This window comes from Pleurodeles waltl, chromosome 6 (genome assembly GCF_031143425.1).
Source record: "Pleurodeles waltl isolate 20211129_DDA chromosome 6, aPleWal1.hap1.20221129, whole genome shotgun sequence".
Taxonomy (NCBI): domain Eukaryota; kingdom Metazoa; phylum Chordata; class Amphibia; order Caudata; family Salamandridae; genus Pleurodeles; species Pleurodeles waltl.
Genome location: NC_090445.1, coordinates 817,746,113 through 817,759,550, shown reverse-complemented (window position 1 = coordinate 817,759,550; position 13,438 = coordinate 817,746,113). Strand labels below are relative to the sequence as shown.

Here is a 13,438-nt window from a genome sequence, read left to right as displayed (position 1 = left end):
TATGATTACATTTTACTAGAACTTGATGTTATTTTGTGGATATAATAGAATTCCTGGACAATATTGAAATGGATGTGATCCTCTGCTCCTGCTGTCCTGTGGTCCATCCTATTATAGCTCTGCAAACTGGGCCATGTATAACTCAGCCATAGACTACTCACTTGTACACTCTAATAGTAAGATGTGCATCTCATTTTAATAGTTCCCAATCTAGATATTAACTCAGGCACAAAGGGCCCTATTATGAGTTTGGCGGTCAGAGGACCGCCAAACCCACTGTAGCAGTAGGGCTGCCGCACTCCTGGCAGCCAATACTCCAGTTTACGACCCTGGCAGTCAGACCGTCAGGGGACTGCTGCCAGGATCATGGATCCCGACAGGGTGGCAGCAGTGGGAGTCATGGTCAGCCACAGTGGCACTGAACTTGAGTCCTCTTTCTACCAGCCTTTTCATAGTGGGGTCCCCGCTATGAAAAGTCTGGCAGAAAGTCAGCGCTAGTGGCCACAGGCAGACTCCTGCATTTCCATGCAAAGCCATGCCCAGTGCATGACCCCTCCGCCAGCATCCTCGAAATTCGCATTATGTGCTCTGCACATTCTGAGGGAGGTATTGTGCAACGGCATTGGCCTTGGCTCCCTTAAGGAAGCCGAGACCAATACCATGGGACAGTTTCCGCTGGGCTGACCGGTGGAAACGTCCTAATACAATGTTTCCACCCGGTGAGCACGGTGAAAACATTGTAATACGGCTGGGGGGAGAGGCCGCCGACATGACGGCCGCCTCCTCCCCATGGCTTTCGTGTATGACTTGTCCAACCGCCAAAGTCGTAATGAGGCCCTAAGTCTCAGGTCCTAGCTCCAGATTCCTCAGTACACATTTAATTTAACTTTCTGTTCGCAAGATGAGCCCCAATTTTACCTGCTCAATGGTGTAGTTGATCATGTAGTGATGGAGGCACAGCCTGCACCCCTTCCTTTTGCGGCAGCTGCTAGCTGTGGCAACCTCAGAGGCAACAATATTTCAACCAGTGCTTAATTTGTAAATAGAAACATGCCAGTGCCCAAAGTTCTCTGAAACACACGGCTGCTGCAATTAAATGTGCGATCACAGAATACTGAGGCAGCATAATCTTAAAGCCATTTTAGGCCTCTTTAATCCATTTACAGCCAGTCCCTGCCCCTTAAGCTCACTCTTGCAGCATTCTGCTTTCTCCCTCTTCCTCTATCTTTCCCATATGTGCCTTTTGCTCGCAATAACTGCTTGGGGCAGAAAAATAGGTGCCGGCCCTCAAACTAAGTGCCGGAGCCCCGCACAAGAAACCACTGGCTCAAATTAAGCACTGGTCTCAACTGGCAATCTGGCTGTCATCAGCCTTCCTGAAGTAGTTATTAGAGAAAGACAGAGAAACAGGCCATGCCTAGAAACCTTTCCACCTTGAACAACAACTGCAGGCCCCTCCCTACCATCTACCAAACAGAAGTGTTTGGAAAGAACTAATCAGTAACTCTTTGCTAACAAGACTTTCATTGGATTTCTAAATGTAGCTCTATCTCCATGTGCCTCATTTCAGTGTCTGGGGCTGCAGCCACAGGAATGCAGGCAGTACACATTTCTGCTGTTTGGGGGAAGCTGTCCTCCTCCACCTTCTTGTGCCTTGCTAAATGAGGGGATCCAACATGGATTCTGCTGTTCTCAATAGTCAATACTCAGACTCACAAACTGAGTCACGCCACTTTTCATGTGCCACACAATCACTGCACATCTACGAATGTGATGTGCACATAGGATGACAGAGCAAGTTGCTGGGCTTGACATAACAGCAGAACTCTTCTTGAGCAATGTCAGTAGTCACACTACTGATTCACAAAACATGGTACGCTTCCATCACCATTTTATATAATACACCAGAACACAGTCAAGTAGTGAACGCCCTACTATGACAGCATGCTTGGTGAACCCTTCTAGGTCACAGGACAGATAATGGACCTCGCATTGTCAAGGATTTGTGAAGGACAGGCCTAGGCTGCTGCACATACATTATGCTGTGGTGATGTCAGGGCCAAAAGTCACAGCTTTTGCTGAAGAAATATTGCAGGGTTAAAATCCCAGTATGAAGGAAAGGAAGGGCATATGGTGTACTTCCAGTGTCATAGGGAATGTCCATGGGCAAGGTGGCCCAGCCTCTTCTATGCAGGAAGACTCAATATGCATTGGTTTATATAGAAGTTGTAGCCTCCATTTGCACATAATTGATATTTACACTGAATATCTTTCTGCATACTTTGTGGTCCCAACCATTGCTGTCTGGCCATGGGAACAACTACAACAATATAGCGATAATAACGTGCCTCAAATATTTTCTACATATGATTCACGTTGCTCTTCTTTCATTTCTAAGTGCAGTAAATAAAATATATAGTCATTAACTTTACTGGAACTCACTTTACCGATCTCAGAAGAATTTACGGCTGAGGATACCTGGCTGTTATCCGAAATTGTAATCTTACAGAAGAAGGCAAAGACAAGTGTTAAATTGCTAATCCAGCTTGCCAGTTTAACTCTAGGAGATAAATCCCGTGGACCTATGTATCCTTTGAGTGCTCAACGTTCATCCAGTATGAGATAGTAACTAGGAAACCGGCATCAAAGAAGTTCAAGTAATCTTATGCATGCATTCATTAATTTATTTGAATATTTGTAGAACTGCATCTACGTAACAAAGATGGGCTTGTCTTGCTAAGACAAACATGACTGAGAAGAATAGAAAGGATTTTGCAGTTATTGATTGATAGTGCTAAAGAATGTCAGGTGAATATCGCTATCCTGGATAGCCAGAGAGTGAGAGTTCTAGAGTCATAAGTCAAGAATTGAAAAGATTAACCCCCACTCAAGCATTTTTGTACTGTTGAAGATTTAGGGCCATATTTATACTTTTTGACGCACAACTGCGCCAACGCAGTTGTGCATCAAAAATTTCAACGCCGGCTAACGCCATACCATAGCGCCATGCGGGCGCCTTATTTATTGAATGACGTTAGCTGGCGCAGCTGACTGGTGTGCGTCAAAAAAATTGACTCACACCAGGCAGCGCCGGCGTAGGGGAAAATGGAGCTTGGGCGTCAAAAAATGGGGCAAGTCAGGTCTGAGGCAAAATTTTGGCCTCAACCCGATGTGCGCAATTTTTTTTGACGCCCAACCCCCATTGAAATGACTCCTGTCTTAGCACAGTCAGGAGTCATGACCCCTTGCCCAATGGCCATGCCCAGGGGACTTATGTCCCCTGGGCATGGTCATTGGGCATAGTGGCATGTAGGGGGGCACAAATCAGGCCCCCCTATGCCACAAAAAATATATATATATACTTACCTGAACTTACCTTAAGTTCCCTGGGATGGGTCCCCCCATCCTTGGGCGTCCTCCTGGGGTGGGCAAGGGCGGCAGGGGGTGTCCCTGGGGGCATGGGAGGGCACCTCTGGGCTCCTTCCGAGCCCACAGGTCCCTTAACGCCTGCCCTGACCAGACGTTAAAAAATTACGTAAAAGTGGCTGGACGTCATTTTTTAAGGCCCGCCCACTCCTGTGCGTCATTTTTGCACGGGAGTTTAAATTAGGCGCACATACCTTAGAGTCATTTTTTAGAAGGGAACGCCTACCTTGCATATCATTAACGCAAGGTAGGTGTCAACGCTAAAACATGACGCAAACTCCAAGATCTTTGGCGCTAGACAGGTCTAACGCCAAAGTATAAATATGGAGTTAGCTTTGCGTAAAAAAAAACGACGCAAATCCGGCGCAAACAGAGTATAAATATGCCCCTTAGAGTTTTGGTATAGGTGGCGCAATGGACAATTCATAGTTCTTATAACTGAAAAAATGTGATAAGAGGCAGTAAGTAGAAGTAGGCAAAAGAAAGGGCATTGTGATCATACATATAGAGGCCATGTTGGATAGACTGCAGCGTCTGGATGCCCTTAATTGATTCATGAGGCAATACATTTTTTGATCACTGTAACCTTTTCCGTGAAGAGCTGATCTTTGTTAATTAGCTTAGGTAGGCCCTTAAGCCCAGTATTACAAAATGAAAGGTCTTGAAGACACAACGCATGGGCTGCATTGGCAAGACCTAACAAGCATTGGCAAAGCCAATTGGTCTCGCCTATGGAAGAGTTATTGGCTTTGCCAATGTGTTTTAGTCATGTTGTTCACCAGCGAGGCTGCTGTTCAGCATGGCTAAAAATGAGTGGCATAGAGAAGAGTGGTGTGAAGTGGAATGGCAAAGAGTGGAGTAGAGTGCTGTAGAGTTGAGTGGCAGAGAGTGTTGTGTATTGGAGTGGCATACTGGGCAGTTGCGTAAAGTGGCATACGCTGAAGTGACATGGAGTAGAGTGGACTTGTTCACTGGTGTAGAGTGTTGCAGAGTATAGTGGCATAGAGTGCACTGGCATTGACTGCAGTAGCATTGAATTCAGCTGTGCAGCATCGTAGAATGCAGTGGTGCAGTGGTGCAGATTACAGTTGTGCATAGTAGAGTGGAGTGACGCAGACTGGAGTGGTGCTGAGTGGAGCGGCGCAGAGTAGAGTGGTGCAGAGTAGAGTGACACAGAGTAGAGTGGTGTAGAGTAGACTGGCATAGAATGCAGCGGCGTAGAGTGCAGTGGCATAGAGTGCAGTGGCATAAAGTGGTGCAAAGTAGAGTAGCACAGAGTGGTAATGAGTAGAGCATAGTGCCATAGAATGCAGTGACATAGAGTGGAGTAGGGTAGAACAGAGTGGCATAGAGTTCAGTGGCAGAGAGAACAGTGATGCAGAGTAGAGAGCATTGGCATAGAGTGCAGTGGCACAGAGTGCAGTGGTGCAAAGTAGATTAGAGTGACATACAGTAGATTGGTGTAGAGTGCAGGGGCATAGAGTTGAGTGTTACAGAGTAAAGTGCATTGGCGTAGAGTGTATTGGCATAGAGTGCAGTGGCATAGAGTGCCGTGTTGCAGAGTGGCATAGAGTACAGTGGCGTAGAGTGGAGTTGTGTAGAGTAGATTGGTGTGGCCTAGACTGGAGTGGTGTAGAGTGCAGTGGCAAAGAGTGTAGTGGTGTTGAGAAGAGCTGCAAAGAGTGCTTTGGCATAGAGTAGATTGGTACAGGGTAGAGTGGAGAGGCGCAGTATGAAGTGGCCTAGAGTGCAGAGGAGTGGAATAGTGCAAAGTGGAGTAGTGCAGAGTAGAGTGGAATAGCATAGAGTGGAGTATTCACGGTGTGGTAGCACACTTCCATTACAGACAACACATTTTCAATTGAAATGACCATTACATTTGCACATACAGCTTTACTAATAAAACTATGTAGTGCGCAGATGAAAATGAGTCACCTAGTTTAGTTATTCATTTTGATTATATTAATGTATTTGTTACCATCACACATCAGAAATAACAAAAATGTGCTTATGTGTGCGTTCATAATCCTGATATATTCTGAAATACTTACACAGTAGATTTAAACGTTACCGTGTGCTAGAAAAAAAATCTTTCCTACCCCCAGTATCCAGCAAGATTGTCACATAAATCCTCTCCCTTTGAAGTCAGAGAAAGAAAAGTAATTAGGTGCCCTTGAAAGACAGCACATGACATTTGACCTTGGTCTTTGGATGCACAGCAAATATGGTGAGATAAGAACAAGATTTAAAGGCCTGTCAACAGAAAGCAAGTTTGTGGAAGGATACAGAAAACATGGTTTAGGCATCAGGAGGAGGGAGCTGGACCTGGAGAGCCTAAAGCAAATAAAGCTGGGAAATATAAAGCCAGAAAGTGTGAGTTACAAACCACAAAGCCAATGATAATCAATGAGTGGAATGCATTCCTGGATCAACTTTCTGAAAGTCCCCCTGGTGCCTTTAGCAAACCAGACAGCTGCTCTATCTGGGAGGCTGAAGCCTAAAAATCAGACCTGACTGTTCCTTTATGTGGCCACTTAAGTGGCAAAGAGGTGGCACCAAATATTGGGTTTTCTTTTTTGTAGCATACGAGGTTTCTTAATTACAAGCTGCTTCTTACATCAGAAACCGAATAGGGGCCCTAGGTCCCCACAAACGCTTCTAACCTGTCTGTACAGGAAAGAACAAGTAAGAAGCTCCACAGCGTGAAACCTACTGACTAGAAGTTTAGTTGTTGCTAAGCTTTACATTTCTAGTGTGCTGTGTCATCCTGAACATCGAGTTGTAGCGTGGGTGAAGTAGCTGTTGTGTCCTTTTTACCTCCCTGTTCCTTATCATCTCTTGTTGACATTTGGATGACAGGGTGTTCTATCTAGATGTATGGTATCCCATGTGATATAGATAAGTGTGTTAGCATCTTTCATTTGGGAAGTGGAGGTTATGGCACCACTATTGCTTGATAATTCCTGATAGTGAAGGTGACAGACATAGGTACACTCTTACAGGCAAATGGGATGCATTTTAAAAAAAAGATTGCTTCAGTAAAAAGCAGTCACAGATGTGGTGCTCTGCTAACCCCAGCAGGCCACCTTCCTTGGGACGGCTATAATTTTTAATGAGCCACAAATTGCGATCTACCGCATTAATATTCATGAGGTAGGTCGATTTGCAACCCATTAGGAACAGTTATTGAAACTTTTCAGTTTATTTGCATTACAAATTGCGATCTCCTAATCAGGAAAGAACCACAATTAGGAAATTATAATTCCTAAATTTTGTATGTGTGGGCCTAAGCTCTTACCAAAACGAAACTGAATTAAAAGGAGAAGACTGTTGTGCTCTGGAGAGCTCTAGAAGTTTGTGGGATTGGCCTCAGCTGTATATCTATCTGTTGGAAGTGATGCCAAGTCTTGGGACAAGAACATTCAGTTGCCTGGCCATTTTGTAGCCAGCATAAACTGCACCAAAGGCCTTGGATTTACATATTTCCACTGGTACATTCTCCCATAGGGGCACGCTTTCTCAAACAGACACGTGGGTGTCTTCCTAAAAATGACTATATGCATAAGACACACAGCTTTCTAAACTCTTCTAATCAAAAGCTCATCCAAAGATCTTGCCTATAGACAGACACTGCTGTCAAAGATCTATTGCCTCTAACACAGTAAAACACTATGGCCCATATTTATACTTTTTTTACCGCGCATTTGCGCCGCTTTTTGACGCAAAATCGGCGCAAACTTTCAAAATACAAATGTATTTTGTAAGTTTGCGCCGAATTTGCGTCAAAAAATGCCGCAAATGCGGCGCTAAAATGTATAAATGTGGGCCTATATTTATAGAGTGTTTAGGGACAGTCCGTGGCTCTTGATTGGATGGATTTATTTTCTATCTCATTTACTTTCTTCTTGTTTAATGGCTTTACTATGTATTCTTTATTTATTTTGCCTGTGGAATGTTTCCACTTTACTGTGCTCTGAATGGATGACGTCCTTCCACTGCTTTTAGATTTAGGAAACTGATTTTGTTTGTCTTTTTCTTCAAGCACTCCATAGGAGTGCATATGTTTTCTTATTCTTTCCCTTGTGTGTTCTTTCCCCATCCACATTCACTCCACTATGTCCCCACAGCTATTACATTCCTCCTCGCCACTTTTTCAAAAAAAATTAACTTGTGTCCCCACTCCTTTATTGCTTCTCCACCAACCCTCCCATCAATGCTCCCGATGGAGGACGGCATAGAAATGTTTCCCTCCAACTCTCACCAGGGCTACTCTCTTGCCTATCCCTGTTATGTTTTTTTATTAACCTGTGTTTTGGGGGTGACTCAAGAACTACAATTTCCTCGGGCAGCTACATTCATAACGCACATCTTTGCGCATATTTTTTCATCTTATTATTTGCTGAACACAAGTAGCCATCCTCCATCTTGCATGGTATCACTTTGGGCTGTAATAGCAACATAACGCATATATGTCTGATGACGCAGGAGCACTTACATATCATCCATCACATGTGCTTGTTCCTAAGTGCTAAGGATGGTGACAGCATTCTGAAGAGCCGCTTCAAGTTCAAGTGCAATTAGATGAAGTTTTCTGTTCTTGACTTTCCCGTGGACCTTATGACTAAATGTCCATGGCTCATGAACTTCTTAAACTTATGTAGGTGGAAGGCTGCTAGCCCTTTAGTTAACGGGACATCTTTCCCCTTACTGCCAACCCAGTCTGCATGCGAATATGTAAATAGGAAAACTGGTTGCACAGCGATGCAGCGGTGCAGTAAACACGTGGGCCAGATTACACAAATGTTGCAGTGGTGCAACGAAAAGTAACTTCCTGTGTGCAGACCCAATTATTATCACGGAATCGTGTTACCAAAGTAAGTGAGGCTACTCTGCAACTTTTACAATTTATGTCAGAATGTCAATGTAGGGACAGACAGAAGCATTATTCACGCGGAAAAAGGTGGACTCTCCCTTGCGAGGTCATGGTTTAAGGGTAACAGATGCTGCACCACACTTTAATTTGCATCTTCACCGAACACAAACTTTTTTTTTCAGGGGGGCTTCAGTTGCCGGCTTCTGCCAGATGGGCAGTGAACACTGAGTCAACACTGCCCTGGAAGCGGTCAGTATAATTTGAGGACCTTTACAAATCCTTGTTTACATCTCAGCACTCCTGCGCCGACACTCAGTTATGAGCTATGGGATCTCCACAAGTTAATCCTTATTAGTTTGTCAGCGCCATATGCCTGGCTCACTGCTCGGTACCTGCCCGTGGGTGGTTTCTGCCTGTGCCTTGTTTCGTTGTCATGGCAACAGTGTAATAACGATGGCACGTTGAAACACTTCTTGGCAACACTGTAAAAACACAGACATAGGAATCACTGGTAACAAATACAAAGGTTTTCTATGTATCTATTTCTAAAAGAAGACGTGTGAATTGGCCATCGACTGGTATTTATGATTAGAGATCACATACTGATCTCAGCAGCGAATGACTGCGAATGACAGACATGTTCCTGGCTTCTGAGACAGTGCAGCGCGTCCTTATGGACGTTGGTTGTGGCTCCTTTCTGTTTGTTTTCTCTCATTTATTTATTATACGGATATTCAATAATGTTTAATTATTCGCTATTTGTGTAGTAAAAAAATTGAATACAATTAGCTGGATTAGACCCTCCCTTGCAGATGAGATAAGCAAAAAATGCTTTTAAATGTATGTTGTGTGCATGCTTGAGGGTGAGTGTGTTTATATAATCGAGTTTGTGTGTAAGTTTGAATGTATGTATGTGTAAGCATGTGCGTGTGAGTGGAATTGTAGTTCAAAATGGGTGTGTGACGCCAATTCCGCTACCCCTGGCATTTTGGTGAACTGACGTTCATGAAGTGGGGACTGGCAATTTTGGCAGGGAGGGTGTGGGCAGGCCACGCACGCACACATATACACACACTCACCCACACCACTGCATTCACACATGCGCACATACGCATCCATTCACAACACTCGCAAAAAAAGTCATACATTTATACATCCATGCACATGCACACCAAACATTCAGAAACATAAAACTTACCTGTCCTGCAGCTCTGGGAGCAGAAAGCCTCAGAGGTTCAAACAAAGTTGGGACTGCTGCCTTCTCTCATTGGCTGACGTTAGGAAGGCAGCAGTCCCTCACTCATCAAAGTATGGGATGGGGCCAGTAAGACTGCTGACCTCACTCAACTCTGTGATGAGTTGTAACTGATTGACACTCTTCCCAGGGCACTTCAGGGCTTAAAAATGAAGGCCAGGTCTGAGTCAATTTAGTGATGCTTCACCTTGTCACACTGGGTAGGGCATCAGGGCACTTTTGCAGGCTGAGAGGTCATGCCAAAAAGGCTGTGAAATCATGAGCCTGGCACAGTTCAGCTCAAGCAGTCAGTAGCCTGTGCATGTAGTGTATGTGTGGCTCCTGGCTGCCTGACCTGAACAAGAAGAGTTTTGCTCAGCCAGACAGACACTCATCCTTTCCATAAATGTTGAGGGTGCATGGCCCCTGCGCCCATATGGATGGTCTACGGCTGGATCCAAGAACTTTATTTGGGAAATTGTGGTAAAAGAAGGTTTGCTTAGCTCACAAACTGAGGCCCAGATTTACAAAAATGTCACACAACACAAAGCAGTGTTGTGTGAGAGAGCAGGAAAATGCCATATCTACTCAAGATATGGCACTGTACTGTTCTCTCTCTCTAGCCCTGCACACAATCAGGCATCAAAGTGCAATGGTGTATTTGTCATGTCTAGCATAGGTTTTGTATTGAAAGATACACTTCCAGCACTACTTTGGGTATGTACTGCACAGTGTAGCACACATGCAAAGTGGGAAACGTTAGGGGAAATAAAAACATTTCTCCCTGTTAATGGCAGCTTCAAAGTGGTTTCATTTTTTTGCTGCACTATTATTAGTAGATATGGCTGTGAGTCAAAAACCATGGATAAGTTACATGGCGATGCCCACGTGCCCACCATGGCTCGTCTACCTGACGCATAATGCAGAGTAGTGCTAAGCTTTACATTTTGTTCTTTCAAGCAACTTTCCAGGGCTAAACCAGTTTTGCACTGGACAGTAAATCAAACATAAATATTTTGCACAGTAGTTTGTCACTTCTGTGATGCAAACACAGCGCGCAGCGTTAGTTTGTAAAGAGTGGGAACCAAAATAAGAATGACATAGTAGTGCCCACAATCGTAACCACTCCTCTTCCTTGTTTCCTAATGTTTTCTTTCAAACGAGTATTGGTCATTTGACACTGCGCTACCCGAAAAGGCATTTCCTCTCTCCAACTCTCGAAACAGCCGCCAGGAAATTACCGCCCCAGGCAGACTTTCGGCTCTCATTTCGGGTTCTAAACGGAACTAGCGCAGATTTGTAAAAAAAAAAAAGCATGGAAAAAGCAAAGGAATGCAAAGATGCCAACCACTACTTGAGCAATAAGTATAATTTGCAATTTTTCCAAGTGGAACTTTCCAGAATGCACGAATTGCAATTTTGTGTTCACTAAATTACATATCAATTAGTTAATGCTCTTGCACAGTCCGCACAGTAAACGAAACCATCTCTATGAAGCGCACAGTTATTAGCAAGCTAGTGGGTTGAGATACAGGGTAATAATGTGATTTGCCCAGGATCACACAATGCGAGGAATCTGGGGATCCTGCTTACCTGCCTCTATGCTGGACTCTTGCAAAAATCCTCCCAAGAACCCCACTTGGCAGTCGTAAACAAAAACACCGAGACATACCTCATGTAAAAACTCTGGCAACAGCTTTCACACAGACAACATGCAACCTTTAAATGCATATTGCAAAAAAATGCACATTGAATTGCTGATTGCAATCAAACAGAGCTGACCATGTACAAACATTTCTTCTGGGTGTAATGTCAACCTGTGGGTTGCTCGACTGGAGCTCTGTTAGCAAAATGTGAAGCCTAATGAAAATTCTGCTAGGTGATAAAAATTCCAGCTGAGAACAGACTATTTGTTCCATTAAGTAAATACCAAGTTCAAAATGAAAGTGCCATTAAATGGGATTCTCTCCAGAACAGTTCACGTTACCCATAACACCTTCGTCCCAGATGGGTTAAAAAAAACTCTTTATAACTGTTTAAATGCAATACCAAAGAAAATATACATTCAGCACACTCTTTCTGGGGACCCAAACGCTGACATACCTAACATTTCCAGTACCTATTTAGGATGTGTGCATTTTAGTCCATTAAAATGTATGGCCAGTTAAACAAACACAGCATTAACTGCAAAAGACCACACTTTACTGACACAAACATCACCTTCATGTCCAGTTCTTAAGGTCTGAACTGAAGCCCAGAATGAACAAGTTTCACTTCCGCTTCTGACATACCTCTTGCCACACCAATGTGAAAACTTCTCATTTTGCTCCTTTCGTTTTTAGACAGGAAATTCCCACTTTCGGGTGCACTTTCCTTTTTAATGTCAGTGTTCACAGTGTGACAAAAGCCAACACCCCTCCCATGACCTCGCCTCCCTCTAAAAACAGCCGCCATCGAGCCACAGAAGTGCCCGTGGGTTGTGCAAGTGGCCTGCCTTTTCGATAAACAACAGGCATACTGCCTGTACCGCTCTCGTCGGAAGGGGCAAGTCTCCCCACCTAGGGGTGACTCACACTCGATGTGAAAGTGAGGCAGAAAAGAGGGGGTTCGGGTTAGAAAGACAGGCAGTCCCACGTCCCGAAGTAACACCGTGTACGTAGAAGGATCATCATGTTCACGCGGGGCAAGGGATGTGCGCTCACAGACACTCATCTTCTCCGAAAATGTTTAGGGGACCCCCAGGTGAAGTGGCCTCCTATAGAACTGCAGCGTCAATAGGTACCGCAGACACTCGCAACACTGCAGCATCTTAAACGAAGGCTGTACACATCTTCATGTGAATTATATGACCTAAAACACCAGTAAAAGTCCTACAGAGTAAACATGACGTAAATACTGGGGGAGGGTCAAGGGCAAGTTTGAAGGTATATGGAAATAACGGCAGCTACTCACTTCCGAAAGCGGCTCGAGTCTCTTCTGCACACTGAGCCCCTCCGAGCGCCGCAGTGAAAGGCTGCCTTGGTGCCCTTATCGGTACTTGGAAAAGTGAGTGCCCGTGGAGGAGTCGGTGCTGGGGACTGCCGCTCGCTTCACCTCCTCTCCGGCCCCCGTTAGCAGAGATGGCTACATAGTTCCCCCTCACTCTCTCCTGTCCTCATCATTTCCTGGATGTCACAGCAATGAGAAACATTTTCCTTCCCGCGCAGAAGAAGCAAACTGCTCACTTTACCACAGGCTGAGCCGCTCTTCATTTAAGGGGGAACCGCGCCGTTAGCAGGGCCGGTGCCTGCCCGCTCTCTCAGTTCGCTGCAGAAGGGGGCACAGACACCAAATGACTGCCCGGAGCTCCAGACAGCAGCCCCACTGTGCTCAAAGAAAGGCCGGGTGTAGTATGACAGTCAGAGCCCGAGACATCCGGCCCAGAAGAAGGACGGCCTTAACTGCGGACTGTTATACAGTCCCGTAAATATTCTGCATCAGGGGCTCAGCAGTACAGCGTGCCAAATGTAGATTATGAGCCGTCTAAAGCAAAAAATGCACCGCGAATGCCATTTCCGCTGCTCGTTGTGAACGTGTGTGACATTAGGGGACAATCCAGGGGCCAGCCTCGCTGTAAACCAATTGTGTAGTATTGCACCTGGCCGGTTTTATGTCGGCGTGGCCGCTACTGTGTAAAAGCTTTGCCGGTTCAAAAATTTAAGAAAATGACCTAAAGGCGGCATTCCTCTCCCCTCATCATTACTAACTTTCAACAATAAATGTTAGGAGAAACCACTTTAAAATGTGTTCTACAGCTGCGGAAAGGGCACGGTAAAAATGAATACAGACAATTTTATAGAAAGTTCTACTTAGGAGTCATGGCCTTGCGCCATTTTTAGTATATTTAACTTTTGACATATGAAGTT

At 44.8% G+C, this 13,438-nt stretch overlaps 1 protein-coding gene across 3 annotated transcripts in view; it reads right to left on the bottom strand.

The window, feature by feature from the left end:
• Window positions 1–13,057, bottom strand: part of ITPRIP (inositol 1,4,5-trisphosphate receptor interacting protein) — a 274,298-nt gene extending 261,241 nt beyond the window's left edge. Inside the window, exon 1 of one of the 3 annotated variants that reach the window (XR_011204899.1) lies at window positions 12,486–12,935. The gene's annotated coding sequence lies outside the window, so the exon portion shown is untranslated. Of the gene's footprint in view, window positions 1–12,485 lie in introns of all 3 variants that reach the window. The other 2 variants (XR_011204900.1, XM_069239434.1) reach the window with 2 other exon arrangements.
• Window positions 13,058–13,438: the final 381 nt, after the last annotated feature.